This window comes from Talpa occidentalis, unplaced genomic scaffold (genome assembly GCF_014898055.3).
Source record: "Talpa occidentalis isolate TD23 unplaced genomic scaffold, MPIMG_talOcc4v2.1 talOcc4.10, whole genome shotgun sequence".
NCBI classification, from domain to species: Eukaryota; Metazoa; Chordata; class Mammalia; order Eulipotyphla; family Talpidae; genus Talpa; species Talpa occidentalis.
Window position 1 is genome coordinate 81152447 of NW_023600993.1, and position 16043 is coordinate 81168489.

General features: G+C 37.2%; 1 long non-coding RNA gene across 1 annotated transcript in view; it reads right to left on the reverse strand.

Moving 5' to 3' along the window:
* Positions 1-2130: 2130 nt before the first annotated feature.
* Positions 2131-16043, reverse strand: part of LOC119253743 (uncharacterized) — a 147961-nt gene continuing 134048 nt past the window's right edge. Inside the window, exons 5-6 of the long non-coding RNA XR_005127201.2 lie at positions 4249-4301; positions 2131-2775 (exon numbers count right to left, since the gene is read on the reverse strand). This is a non-coding gene — a long non-coding RNA (uncharacterized LOC119253743). The remainder of the gene's footprint in view (positions 2776-4248; positions 4302-16043) is intronic.

The window sequence follows — 16043 nt, forward strand, 5'->3', positions numbered from 1 at the left end:
TAGAAGGAAAAGTGGGAATTTAGTTTTTCACTCGAAGAAAATGGGTAAACAGTATTCTGTATACTTTCATTTTACAGCCCACAAGTACTCTGAGCCTTGAGTAAAACTATGGAGTGAAGTGAGCCATACGCTATTCACTGGGAAAAATTCCATCTATAAAATGCGACTTCCTTTGTGATAGCAACCTGGCATGACTGATGTAGGGAAATATACATCACAGTGTTCATGCACTTATGACTGCATATGTCTGTCATGATGAAAGTAAAAGGGGAAACAAAACAGAAGTGATTCAGTGGTAACCCTGATGAATGGTATATTTAGACTCCTTCTCCAAGGGAACAGTCTTTTCAATGAAAGACTAAAGACCTTTGCAGAAACATTTGGTTTGTTGCTCATAACCATCTTCAAAGACCAAACACTTGCCTTCTACTAGTGATGATTCACCTTACATACTGACAAACTATTATATACACATTTGTCATTGCTATTTTTTGAGACCTTGGAGATGAGTTAAAGACTCAGCAAAGCCTTAAATCCAAAGGAATTTGGTTAGTTCCACTCAACAGGGAATCCTTAAAACATAGAGTTTGTTGTTCTTTAATCAAAGGCCTGTTTCCCCCTTAAGAAGTCATTTCTTGGATAAGTAAAATGTGCTAGAACTCAATGGTAGATTTCTCCAGGAGTGGCCAACAGGAAAATGTCTGAATCCAAAAAGGTGCCTAATAGCGGCCAGTTCTAGGCAAAGAAAAAAGGAAAAGAAAAACCCCTCCCTTAAGCCATTCCAAACTTGGCTTGGGAAGAATATGGAAAAGGGGAAAGAAAATGTTTGGGTGTTTTTCTTCTTTTTTATGTGTTCTGTCTTGTTGGCATCTTATTGCCAGAAGATATTGGAAAGCCAACAACGTGCAATGTGGAACTTTAAAAATAAATCCTGTCTTGGAGCAATCCAAGCTGCTAGTCATGAAAATGAGACTTTCCCAGTGTGCCAGCACAAATCTGAAATCAAGCCTCCCAAGTGTTCATATTAAATATTAGAGTGATGAGAAAAAGAACAGACAGAAGTGACTACTATGATGGCAGAAGACTGGGTAGACAAAAAATAAGCAGAGAAAATGGGGAAAAGGCTGAAAACTGCACAATGTTCAAGTTATCAGTTCAGTGAAAGATGGGTGGTGTGAAGAGGAGAGCACATCACTGGAAGCTCTAAACAAAGCTACTTATTTCTGTAGGAAAAAAAAAAAAACAGTCGCACAAGGTTTAGGGAACCTCATTTTTAGTGTGTAATTTTCCTTAGGGTACTTCCTCTCTCTGTAATCATGAGTCTCTAAGCTTTTGCTCAATCCATAATAAACCACCTCTCTTTTGCAATATTTATCTTCTTTTTCTGTTGAGATGTCATTTGTACAATGAGAATGATTTACAGAATTAGACCACTGAGCACATTGTTCTTTTTTCACTAGCCAAGTAGAACAGAACTTACACAATGCTATTTCCAATATACTCTCATGGAAAAAAATCTTGCCATTAAAAGCCAAAAAGTGGGGCCTCCCTGGTGGTACAAGGGGTTAAGCACTGCACTACGAAGCAATCCGCAGCTTCTGCAGCACGAGTTCGATCCCCAGCCAGGGAGCAACCCACATGGTGCAGCAGACCTCTTCTGACTCGCCTCCTGCTCCCCTCAGCAGTGTACTTTGGTCAATCTGCCTGTTCTGTTCCCCACTCTGTATCTGGTGAATCGTCTCACCCCCTGCATCTCAGGCCTGTACCCCAACCCTTGTATGCATAAATAAATCTAAAAAAAAAAGCCAAAAAGAGATGAATATAAATGCCAATATACACCCAAGAAAAACTTTTCAATATCCAATTTGATTGCCTTTGGTCTAGGATCCTTGTGAGTGGTAGTAGTTGGACGGGAGTTGATCACAAGAATGAGGAAGACAGAATAAATGGGAATAGGAAATCAATACATATGCTGGGCCTAATAGAATTCCTGTAAACCCAATTCTTTGGAAAAGCTACTTAGAACTCCACTTTGTTGGGAAAATAAAATACTGGAAAGTCTGTGAAAGTCCAATCAAAGTTCAGTCACATTCAAGGAATATTGACAGCAGAAAGGAAAATCTGGAGAAGAAAGAAAACATTATGTATAAAACAACATTGCAACATAAATAAAAAGATTTGGGGGGGTAAACTTAATGAAGTTAGAAAGTTGTCCCTAAATATCAAGGAAAAACTACTTACATAATGATGATTTATACCATCGTAAGGAATAATAATGTTGGTTTAGTAACTTTTAGTAATAATACAGATATTTTGAATGCAGTCCCTGCATTCTGGGAGTTTAAAGTTTATTGGTGAAGCTACAAAGTCAAAAAAATCACAGGAACAAAGTTTAGTTGATTGTGGCAAGTATTACCAAAAGAGTTACTCCGCATAGGACCTCTGTTTCATGGAAGATCTGACTAGACACTTCAGTGAACTTAAGGTCCTTAATTCTAGTGAACATACTTCAGACTTTCTTTTGCTTTGTTTCTTCTCAGCATTAGACAGCAATGGCCACTGCCTTCTAGAAGCATTCTCTTTAGTCCCAGTGGCACAATGTGAACTCAGTTTTCCTCTTACTCTTCTTATGTCTCAGTCCCTCTCTCTTCCACTTGATTTACGTACTTTATTTTGCTGTTAAATGTTGGAGTTCTTTGAAGTTCGACATTAGACCCTCTTCTTTTTTCTGTTTTTCTTCTCAGATGATAACATCTTGGCTCATTCTTCCTCTGCCTAAAAAAACAATCATAGATTTTTAGCCTATCAGATTTCTCTGGACTCTACCTGGATTTCCCAGAGACCCACTCAAATGCATAATGTCTAAAACAAAACTCATACTCCCTAAGCTAATTTTTATCAAGTATTCTCTACCTCAACTTCCAACTACTATTCAAAGTCATGTGTTTAGAAGTAATCCTTGACATTGCTTTTTCATGAATTGTAAATACCCAATTAATCACTAAATACTGATATTTTACAACCTATACATTTTTGACATATGTGTATTTCTCCCTATCACCTCAAGCATATTCTTTGTTTCAGTCTACCTCTTTCTAGGACAAAGTGAATTGACTTTTACTTGGTCTCTACCTATGCTAATACTTTTGCATTATTCTCACGTCTTCAGTCCATCCACAATTGTCCTATAAATTATACTTTATTTTAGAACATTTTAACAAATTCTCTTCTTATAAGACAATGAACAAACTTATGCCTACAATACTCTGCATGATCTAATCATCACTTGACTATAGTATATTTATAAATTGTTTCAAATATCATAGGAAAATAAAATTCAGAATGTCATTGGATATTTTGTTTGCATACAACTTTATAAAATATTAGACATTTAAAAAATCCTGGATGAATATGTGAAATTTTTATTTCATGCCAAACTCTTCTTAGCCTATACCCATTCAGAAGCCTCTGTATTTTTACTTCTCCCAAGATTGAAAACTAAAAAATACCATTTGACTACATTGATTCAACAAAGCTGCAGCATGTCTTCTTTGAAGTAGTCATGAACCAAGTTAATAAGATGAATTTTGAAAGGTCTGTAATTATGTAGTTTTATAGAACATAGTAACGGAGCTTATTTAACTGTCTGCTGTGCAAATATGCATGAATACAACTGTAATGACCTAATATTTACTTAGAATGTAATAGGTCCTTGAGGGGTTGTAGGTGAGAACCAAGAGGAGGAAAGGGGTGCCTTTTTGCCAATAGGTATTTGAGATAAATGGAGAAAATAATACCTTTTGAATTATTTATTAGTGAATTAGGGGCAATATAGAAAACACCCAGATCATTATTCCACCATGCATTACGTTTAATGTAAAAATTTGAATTCTATATATATCATATTTCCACCTTTTTATTTCAATGTGTCTATGTTGATTATTCAAACACCTGTTAGCTTGACACCAAACTAACCTGTGATCATCCATCTCTATGCATAAATCCATTCCAGAGAAAAATTGCTAAACAACCAAAAGCCACACAGAATTGGACTTGGCAAAATTGGGCCAATGGCATTTGAGAAGGCCTATTTGATTTCCTGGGTATGAAAATTAAACATGAAGATTCCCTTGACATTTGGAACAGGAAACCATGAAAAAAATTACAAAACCAATCAAAGAGTATACACTCAGAATGTTCATTAGCAAAGTTATTAGTCAATTATCATTAGCTTTGGAAACTACTTACCATGTCAACACGTGCTATATCCACTTAAATTTGCAGTACCATAAAGCACAACCCTAAAAGAAATATATTACAGATAGTGCCATTTAGAAATGTAGTTTTTCTTAGTTTATTCTTTTATTTCAATATTATTGGAAAATATAAGAAACATTTATAAATGATTTTAATTTTGTTCTTATACAAAATATGAAGTATTATATTCTGTCTACAAGTATCATCTGAAAATTATCATATTAATAGTTTGTTAGGATTCAGATAAATTCCTATATCTGTTCCTTAAAATACATACACACACAGATATATGTACATACAATGTACAGCTTAATGATTTACACCTTTCTATGTTTCTTCCTTAAAAAGGACATACTAAGTGAAATAGGTCAGCAGTGAGAAAGACAAATATTTCAAGATATCACTCATATGTGGAATATAGAGAAACAAAACAAAAGGACAGGTGAGCTAAATCAAAAGTAACTCTAGAAATATAATTGCAGAATTGAGACTACCAGAGGGGGAGTATAGAGGTTAGGGAAAAATGAGGGGCCCAATAAACTGTGGTGAAAGATTACTGGTGCTTTGGTGGTAGGTGTTTTGTGCCAACATATATATGAAGAGGTATGAACTTAAATCTGTAAATCATGTAATCATATACATGGTTGTAAATCAGTATTACCTTAGTAACAATGATATATATCATATATATATATTAATATACACATAATATATATGGTATCCTTCCAGGACATAGCATATGGTGATACTTCATATTAATGACTGAATAGAATTCCATAATATGACCCATGGTGTGCTGATAAACTGATTGTGTTGAATCTGAAAGATCATCTCCAAGATTAGTGATTTTCTTCTGGGTTGAAAATTGGCATATTCTTCTGTATTAGGTCTTAGTTTTGTATCTCTGGAATCTACCATGGGAAGATACAGGATTAGGAATTTTGTGTTCCTATAGATGTATTGTGTTGGTAGGCTTTTGCACTATATGATCTTGGACAAGATACCCAAAGCTCCTGTGCTTCCCTTCACTATTGTGGAAGAAGAGTGGGATATGGCCACCATATCTTCTCTGAAACCCTCAGAGTCATTTGATTTGGAATTCAAAATTTTCCCAGATATAATAATGGCAATCAGTGTACTTTGTGTCCCTTATGTATAACATTACTTGTGGGAACTGGTGCAGTTAATTTTAGTAAAACCCATTACTAATTCTTTATTAAGACATTTGAATGTTGGGCCTTCCCTGGTGGCGCAGTGGTTGAGTGCTGGGCTGCGAAGCTGCCCACAGCCTCTGCAGTGCTGGTTCGATCCCAGCCACCAGCGAGGGTCCCACATGGCGCTCAGAACTCTCCTGTCGTGCCTGCTGTTCCCCTCAGCAGTGTATTTCGTCCGTTTGCCTGTTCTGTTCCCCATTCTGGCTCTGGTGAATTCTCTCACCCTCTTGTGCTTCTGACTATACCCAGTGCTTGCATAAATAAATAAATAAATAAATAAATAAATAAATAAATAAATAAAATAAATAAATCTTAAAAAAAAAAAAAAAACATTTGAATGTTGACATCTCACAGGATCCAGATTGAGGCAAGATGGCAGCCTTGTGGTGACCAGTTGTCAAGGGATAAAAATAGGTTATTGATTTACTATGGCATTAGCAGCATTGAATGGTCCATAGCAAATAGAACTACACTGTCCAATTCAAAATGTAGCTTTAATCCCACCACCAGATCCTGTGCATAATAATGAAGCAGCACATGATCAAGTGCTGAAAACCACATTCGAAGAAAAAGGTGAACACGTTGAACAAAGACCCATGATAGAATAACTTAGCAAAATGTTCCATACTACTAAGCACTTGTGGACAGTATCATAGATGTCATAATAAACTGGACCCTCCAAAAAACAGATATCAAAGTTTTCAAGAGTCAAAGATAATTGTTATCTTGTGTCTCATCTTCCATTTAGAAAATGCAATCTGGTGTATTAGTTAATATATTGTAAAAAAAAAAAATTCAAGTGCCTTTCATTTAAAAACAAAATAAATTTGAATATTTCTATGAATTAAAATACAGTAAGTCTATAAATGAACCTATAAATGTACAGATCAGGTTTTCCTACAAATGAATTTTTAAAAAATGATTGTCACATATAAGAAATGACAGAATTACACTTCTGTGGCAGATTGCTGTGAGATTTTTCAGTTAAACTCTGAAAAATTCCATAGTAGGTGCTCTCTTAGTGACCATTCACTTTCTTGTTTTTCACTATTGTGACCTTTAGTTAGATTTCAGAATTTACACATGCATAGTTTGAAATTTCAGTTTCACCAGTTGCTCTATATTATAAAAAATGTGCTAGACATGACCTAATTTCCTGATTTGAGTACAGATATAAAACACACATGATGTGCAGTGGTCACTCACAGCTATTTACTTCTTTTTAGAGCTGCCCTTGATCAGACAGGAGCCATCTTCATTGGGAGGCCAGATCTTGCTCGCCATGGAGGGCTAACCCATAGCCAACAACTAATTCAGAGGATATAAAACCTGGGCCCTTGCCTCAAATTGAGATCAGTTTGGTCTCAAATTCCATTCAGGCACCAGGGTTCCCAATGGGATAAGGTTGAAGGCCTGAACCCACTTTCTGGCTTTATGCCTCTTCTTGCCCTCTGCTTTCCTCACTACCTTACATCATTCACATGAGAATACATCCTCATTACCTCAACTGCACCCAATCTCTGTCTCAAGCTCTACCTCTAGAGAACCCAACACAGGACAACATTCAATGTAATTTATGTTTTGCTCATGAGCACACTAATTTAAGTACAGAGATCCTTACGCATTCACTTGTTTTACTGTTGTAGTAAAGTGTATTAGAAAAGACCCTGGCCTCTAGATCTGTCTGTCTAAGTCTATTAGCCTGGTTATCCAAACCTCAACATCCACTGTTGGAAAATGATATGTATCACGCAAGCATGATTGAAAGGTATGAAATGCCTTACAATAACTGACAGAGCACACACAAAAGGACTCTTTGCTGACATTCAACTGTATAAACATATGTCAGTAATCAAGTACTTTTCTCCTTACTGATAGAACATGGTCCTGAACTTTAGTGAGATGAGAAGCATAGGATTGTCCCTTATAGATGCTTCTTGTTGCCACACTGCCTCTGTTCAGGGTAGAAGGATCTTCTCAATCTTGAGCGTCTGTCATGGACCTGCACCTTTCAGTCTATAAATGTTTTGCAGAAGTCACACTCTTGTGATTTCCCAGCCTTATCTTAAAGCCAAACTCTTGCCATGTACCTGAAGATCTCTGTTCATTATAAAAGGAGGCAAAGAAGTCAGCCACACCACCTCAGAAGGGACACAGAAGCAGCTGTGTTTGAGTCTTGGCTCAGCCAGTTCTTAAAATCTCAGCTGGAAGGATCTCAAGACAGCATGAACAGCACAATCACACCAGCCTGCTCCAGGAGACCACTTTTCCTCTTGAGCTTTCTTTTTCTTTCCTTAATTTATTTTGCCAAGATTTACATTGCTTTTTATTTTATTTTTTTTTATAGAGGCATGTTTTATTTATTTATTTATTTGTTTGTTTGTTTGTTTGTTTATACATGCACTGGGTACAGTCAGAAGCACGGGAGGGTGAGAGAATTCACCAGAGCCAGAGCGGGGAGCAGAGCAGGCAGAAGGACCGAAGTACACTGCTGAGGGGAGCAGCGGGCGGCAGGAGAGGTCTGCGCCATGTGGGACCCTCCTCTGGTGGCCGGGGAGCAGCCAGGGATTGAACCGGTGCCGCAGAGGCCGCGGGCAGATTCGCAACCCAGCACTCAACCGCTGCACCACCAGGGAGGCCCTACATTGCTTTTTAAACTCTAAGATAGTAGTCAAGCTTTTATTAATTAACATTAGAAGCTACAAAGATGTGTGTTCTTACTCCAGTCAGAATAATGAGTTAGATATTACTGTTCATCTTTCTTGATGGAAACATAAAGAGATGTCAAGAATAAATTTCTATATAGAAAGTACAGTAACTAATAAGGAAGAAACTTATAACTACTCCTATTTATTGGGTATATTTATATATCCTTTTTCTCAGAACAATCCTGCAAAGATGATATCATTAATCCCATTTTTGCATGAATAACTGGAATCTAGGGAATTTTACCAAATTATACACTAGTAAGTAGAGAGATCACTGTTTGGACCCAGATCTGTTTTCTCAGGTGCCACACTGTCTATATGTTCTTACATATTTGCAAAATATTGACTAAATCCCCAAATATAGGCATTTTCTACCTTTCTTTTCTGTGGGCTAGCTTGAATCAGAAGGTCAAGGAAATAGAACTTTTTTAGCTTGTGAAAGAGATAAGCAAAAATTCAAATAATGCTTATAATTATTTTCATATTTTTATGAAGAATCAATAATAATGTGTAAATTATAATAAACAAATTTAATTAGCTAGGGTTGATTTACTTGAATCAGATTGCTCATTAGAAATAGATCATTGTTAGAGTGATAGTTAGATGATACCTTTCAGAAACTAATTGGATACTCCCAATTTTGCCAGCCACACAACCATAATACTGATCAATTTTGCAATTTATGACAAACAACATCATTGTATAAAATGAAGACTGAAACTTAGCATAAATGAAATTTTCATTTTGAGTACTACATGAACATCAAAAACTTCTCTTTGTGGATTTTTAAGAGGTCAAGCAACAACACAATGTGTAACTTTACAGAACTGGGTAATTTGTTGAAATTTTAAAAGATGTCTACCTACATTGAGATGTTTGATTCCTAACTACTGTGTCATCTGCCTCCTCTAATTTTAATTTTGGTGAAAAGAAAAAAATAAACTTCAAAATCCAAATCCCACAGCTCTAACATGAAATAAATATCCATGAAGTCATCTTTTAGTGTGTTAGATTGGAAAAATAGGGTGGGGACTATGTCTGTTGCCATTATATTCATCATTAGATTTTATGGAATTTCACTACATGGGACTTTGAATAGATGAGAAGCTCCCAGAATTGAATGGGGAAAAAAGGCACATTCTTAATCATCTTTCCAATAAGAAATATTACTTTGCAAAATATAAAAAGACAATGTTAAGTGAACACCTCTATCCGTATTTGAGTATTGTGATTATTATATGCATTTTACTCAATTTAAAATATATAAGCCTTTCCCTAAAACTCTTATAATTTGTGCTTTCCCTTGTTCTTTTAAAAATAAATTTCTATTGAGATAATACTGGTTTATAACATTATGTAAATTTTAGGAAACAAAGTTATTCCTTGACATCTGTACACATGAAATCATGATCACACCAAAGCTCCAGTTTTCATCCATCACCACACAATTGACCCCTTTACCCCCTGAAGCCTCTCTACCTCTCATAACCACCTGAGATATTTGCACCTGAGATATTTGTTTATTGTCTCTTTATTCTTTTTTTTCCCCCAAAGATCCATCCATTTATATATGCATATAAGAGCTGGGGTATAGGCCAGAGGTGGGGGGGGTGAGAGGATTCACCAGAGACAGAGAGGGGAACAGAAAAGGCAGACTGGCTGAAATAAACTGCTTGAGGGGAGCAGCAGGCGAGACAGGAGAGGTCTGCTGCGTCATGTGGGTAGCTCCCTGGCCAACCAGGCATCGAACTTGTGCTGCAGAGGCTGTGGATAGCCTCATAGTGCAGTGCTTAATCCCTAGCACCACCAGGGAGGCCCTGTTGTCTCTTTATTCTTAATGTTTATGCTTGTATCTTACATTTGTGAACCATCCATTAAATATTTATTCCTTCCACTTTTCATTATTTGACTTTGCCTGTTGCTCTGAGGATTTTTATGGGCATATCAGATAGTCTCTTTTACTTAAGTATTGGATAGTACTCTTTGATTTATTTATTGTTGATGAATCTAACCCACTCTCCTGTCACCTCCTTTTTACCCCTCCAGCATTTTCTTTGGGAAAGAAGAGACAGATAATTAATCGAAGCCCACAGTCAAGTCAAGGAGAAGAAAAAAGTGTTAGAAATAGAGGATTCTCATATCAGTGTCACGGTTGGAGAGAAGGGAGCAAGAACAAATGACTCAACTCGGGAAAGTTAATCTCAAAGGGTTAAAATAAAAAGAGAATACGTATAAAAAAATAATTAGCAGCCCATGTAAAGTAAAACTTAACAATACTCATTAGAAACGATGGCAAGCTTTTTACAACTCAATGAAATAAATCTCCTTAGAAGCATAGTTCAGCATAATTTTCCCAAATCTTTAGGCTTGCGAGTTGCCAATGGGCAAATAGCAAACCTAACTTTGACTCATTTTCTTCCCTCTCTGGGATTTCAGAGAATGGTTGTAAACTCAGTCTCAATATTAAGAATTTAATGCTAAACAATTAAGTGCTTCTATAGTACAAAAAGGTTCTGATGAAGTTTGCTTCATAATTGCAGATATTCTGCTTTTTACATATAACCATAGTAGGTTATAGGATGGAACATGCAGACTAAATATTGCAAACATACGGTTTGGTAGTGAGATAAAAAGTTAAATTTTACAACCAAGTTTTTAAGAAATTAATGCATTAATTTTATGCATTTAACATATCCCTGAAAATCGGGGAAAATGCAGTTATATCATTTTTCAGGAAAAAGGTGCTATCACCCTTTCTCATGCCTACTTCATTCTATCCTAATGTAGTCCATTTTGCAGGTCTTTCTTGGCGCAGGGTCCATCCTAATCTCTGTGTTGTGCCAATTTTAGTATTGCCGAAGTGAGCGCATAGCCCATTTTACATAGAGAAAAGTAAGACTCAGGAAATTTACTTGCCATACCCAAGACCAACTGGTCAGGTTGCCGACGCACTTCTTACAGGCTGAGGAGAGCCAACTGTGCTTGTCCCTTTCCAAATTGAGTTCAGCAACTTCAAGTCCGTAGCTCAAAATTAGTCACAGTGTATTTGAAAACACTACATGGAAATTGGCAAATTCTACAAATCAGGGCCTGTTTTTGCTCTAGAGTTAGCTGTTAAACATTTACCAGCACACCAATATATATAGCGAGGTGATAGCTAGTTAAGTTGGGATATGAAGCAAATGCTTCCTATTTTAATCCTGAGCTTTTCTATAATTTCTCAGCTACCCAATTATATTTCTTCATTTCAAATAAGGTCTACTTTTTTATAATAAATAAAAGTATCATCATTAAATGGCATTAAAATAGCTCTTCAGTTCAAGGAGGGAGTAAGTGCATATACCAATGAGTAAAACATAAATCCTACAAATGTATAACATCTGTAATTCCACTTTGAAAATGATAACCTTACAATAATTTAATTGAAGAAACTCAGAACATGAATATATCTTTTGATAAAACTATTAACATTGAAGGATAGAGTCAAAAACAATGTGATAATAAAGTAAGAGAGGTTAAAGGGAATATTTTTTCCAACATTAACCAGGAGGCAATGCAAAATGAAAAGTTGAATCCAGAAGGAGAATGTGAGAGGACTTCTTGTACAAAATGACTAGAACAAGTAAATTCAAAATGTTATAAAAATACTAAGAAGTTAGCATGACTTTGTCAAATCAACTAAGGCTTAAACCAATGCACTATTAATATTTTTTTTTTTTTTTTTTTTTTTTTTGTGGGACTCTCGCCGTTGGCCAGGGATCCAACTGGTGCTGCAGAGGCTGTGGGCAGCCTCGCAACCCAGCACTCAACCGCTGCACCACCAGAGGAGGCCCCACTATTACATCTTAACCTACATTATGCAGTGGCCTGAGGCTATCTGAATTGGTTTACTTTGTAGGTATCATTCCTAGTGAGCACTCATATAGGTATTTGAAATGAATGTTTCCACCACCAGCAGCTGACCCCTTCTTTCATTAAGAAATAAGGAATGATTGGGAGAGATCTGCCCTTGAGTTGGGAAAGTTTCAGAAATGATTTTGTCCTAAATCTATACTTGATTATTTATTTTACATGGGCAAAAATTAGCGCAACTTCAAAAGTGTGGAGAACAGGGCAAGAACAATTCTGCTCATCATGAATTGTTATAAGGTCTTCCTACCATAAAAATATTCTACTAGTGGGCCTCCCCTGGTGGCGCAACATTTGAGCACTGGGTTGCGAAGCTGCCCACAGCCTCTGCAGCGCCGGTTGGATCCCCGGCCAACGGCGAGTGTCCCACATGGCGCGCAGACCTCTCCTGCAGCGCCCGCTGCTCCCCTCAGCAGTGTATTTCATCAGTCTGCCTGCTCTGCTCCCCGCTCTGGCTCTGGTGAATTCTCTCACCGTCCCGCGCTTCTGACTGTACCCAATGCTTGTATAAATAAATAAATAAATCTTTAAAAAAATATTCTACTAGATAATATGTTCAGAGTCTACATCATCTAGGAGCTAAAGTTTCAATATGAAATAGCAGTGATCCATCAAAAAGTGACAGAAAAGTTATGTCCGTAACCAGGTATTACACTTTCAGTCCTTTGATTCACCACTGGATTCTCAGATTTTTTGTGTACTCATAATTGCTGAGACTCTAATTTAAAATCCTGGATAATCCAGTGAGGAAACGTGAAGAAAAGGCCAATAATCATGGTAACACATGCTTCTAGATAGGACTCATGAACCAAGAGTTGAACTTGTGTGTGTGCTCATGCTCACCTAAACATCTTTGCTAAAGGCACCAAACACATGTACCATATGCCAAATAAATACGTCTAGAGCAAAAATTTGAAGTCTAGTTTCTGGGAAAATAACCAGGAAGGAAGCTTTGGATTGGCTACAACAAACTTTTTCCCCTTCAAGCAAAGAGCTGAGAACATGAAGAGTAAGATCAAAGAGTAAATATTGGGAAACAGAGTCTCTTTCCCAGATTCTTGGCACCTTCCTCTCACTATCTCACCAGCTACAAGCTAATCCAGCCAACAGTATCAAGCCCAGAGCCAGCTAGCTATTGACTTTAAGGTGCATGGGGCAAAGGGTGCTAAAGATGAATGAGTGATTATTATCAATGGGTTCCTAAGAGAAACAACTGTCAATGCTAAATACTCCTGCAAGGCACTCATTCACTGTACTTTTTTTTTCTCTTTTATATTTGTTCTCCAAGGACGTTCCAATAAACATTTGAACATTTAGTTAGACCATTCAGGAGTGAAGAAAGAGGATGGGGCATGCCAAGTTGAACAGTTATCTGAAACATAACTGGGGTAGCCCAAACTACCCCCTCTGACCTCCAGAGAGAACACGAAGCTTCTGAAAAATAGTTGGTTGACCTCTAGTTACACTTTTCAAAACAGGTGTGGATCTCATACCTGCTTGTCAAGCATCATAAAAGATCCAAGAAATTCAAAATCTGAGTCACCATCTGCTAAATTCCCAAATAAAATATTGTATTCTATTTTCCAAATAGTGGAGTACTGCTAAGTTTATCCCTAGGGAGGCCTGAGTTAGGTAATTGGCAGCTCATCCTTCCAAACCCTAACCTCTCCTTCCTCTTCTGAGGTATATTTTCTAGGATTGTTCATTCATTTACCTGAAAGCAATTAAATGTGACTCAAAGGAAACACAATTTAAGACCCAAAGAAAATTTTCTAAAACAAACCAAACCCACTTCTTCTCATGCCAGGAACAAGTAATGCAGAAATAAGAAAATAACCAAATGGAGGTCTTATTTTGAGGAAAATTCTTATTATCTGAGGCAAGGGTATGAAGAACAAAGAAACACAGGTTAACACCAGCAGGTGGAGCTGGTTAGGAAAGTATTAGGAAAATGTTCATCACAGTCTCAAAATATCTAGAATGTTAATTAGTTGTAAGAGGGAAAGCTGGAGGGGGAGAGGAAACCCTCTGAGGCACTGATTCAGAGTGACTCCCCCTGCCCCTGTTCTTTTAATCCTGTAGAGAAAGTTTTCTTGTCTCAATGAACTTTCAACTATAAGTCCTCAGCAATCTGTGAGGATTTTGGCCTTGCAATGAACCATCAGCACAATATTTGACCAATGGCAGACTATTGAAAACAGACACAAAAGATTAGGGCAGAAACCTACTGGATTGTTCTCACGATGCCTAATATTACCAGCATTAGCCCTTTTTCTTTCTCTGGCTGTGTTTGTGAGGAAAACCCTCTGGAATGCGAGTAAAAAAACTGGGCAAATGAGATAAATTGAATAAAAGAATGAGGAGTTTAAGCCCAAAAGGTAGAACAGCTGGAGGTCAGATATAGAAAAATAAAAAATTGACTAACAATACAATTTTATAATATTTATTTTTCAATTCATATACTTCACAACATAAAAGTTCCTATTTACCATTGCCCTAAGATAACCGCTTACACTTCCTCCCAATATTTCAATGCTTTTCTGTTCCCACTATATGCTATATTATTATACTCAAAGTAATAACTTTGTTATTTGCTTTTTACTTATAAAAATGTGTATATAGTGGGCCTCCCCGGTGGCGCAGCGGTTGAGCGCTGGGTTGCGAAGCTGCCCGCGGCCTCTGCGGCGCCGGTTCGATCCCCGGCTGCTCCCCGGCCACCGGAGGAGGGTCCCACATGGCGCGCAGACCTCTCCTGCCGCCCGCTGCTCCCCTCAGCAGTGTGCTTCGGTCCTTCTGCCTGCTCTGCTCCCCGCTCTGGCTCTGGTGAATTCTCTCACCCTCCCGCGCTTCTGACTGTACCCAGTGCATGTATAAACAAAACAAACAAACAAATAAATAAATAAATAAAACATGCCTCTATTAAAAAAAAAAAAAATGTGTATATAGTGAATTTTTTCGTAGGTTTGCATGTGTTCCAGAATGTGATTGTTAATGTTACATTATTTTGTCAAATGAATATAACTAATTTACTAAAACATTACCTTATTGTGATACTTAATTTTGGTTTGCTCTTATAAATACTTATTTCTTTAATCAGAGTTGCGGCAAATTTATATGAACTTTTGATGTTCGCTGCCAAATTTTACTACATAATGGTAATGTGAGAGTTTCCAAAAAGTGTACTCATTAGCACTGGACATTAGCCTTTTTAAAAGTCTCAGCTAATTTGATTTAAAAAAATTCTTTAAAAAATTATCCTCTTCAATTTCAGCAAAATTAATGTGTCAAGTTTCTGCCAGAGAGCTTCTTAATTTCAATATATCTAAGTATGCTATTAAAATTCAGTATTGATGTTTTTTAAAAACTCTGTTTGCTTGATTAATCCTGTAGACAGTGATTATTATTTAGGAGATTTTCTTTTTCCAGAGAGAAGAAATTATTTTTTCCCTTTTTATCATTAAAGAGTATAGAAATAGGGCCTCCCCTGGTGGCGCAGCAGTTGAGCGCTGGGCTGCAAAGCTGCCCGCAGCCTCTGCAGCGCTAGTTTGATCCCCGGACACCAACGAGTGTCCCACATGGCTCGACAGACCTCTCCTGTCTGGCCCACTGCTCCCCTCAGCAGTGTATTTCGTCACTCTGCCTGTTCTTTTCCCCGCTCTGGCTCTGGTGAATTCTCTCACCCTCCCGTGCTTCTAACTGTACCCAGTGCTTAAATAAACAAACAAATAAATAAATAAATCTTTTTTTTAAAAATTAAAAAAAATAAAGAAAGAATATAGAAATAGCTGCCCTGTTCACTACAAAATACTTGGGGGGTGATAGCACTTACTATGGAAAAAATGTAAAACAGAGGGCCTCCCTGGTGGCTCAAGGGGTTAAGTCTCAGCACTATGAAGCTATCTGCAGCCACTGCAGCAGGAGTTCGATCCCCAGCCAGGGAGCTACCCACATTGCA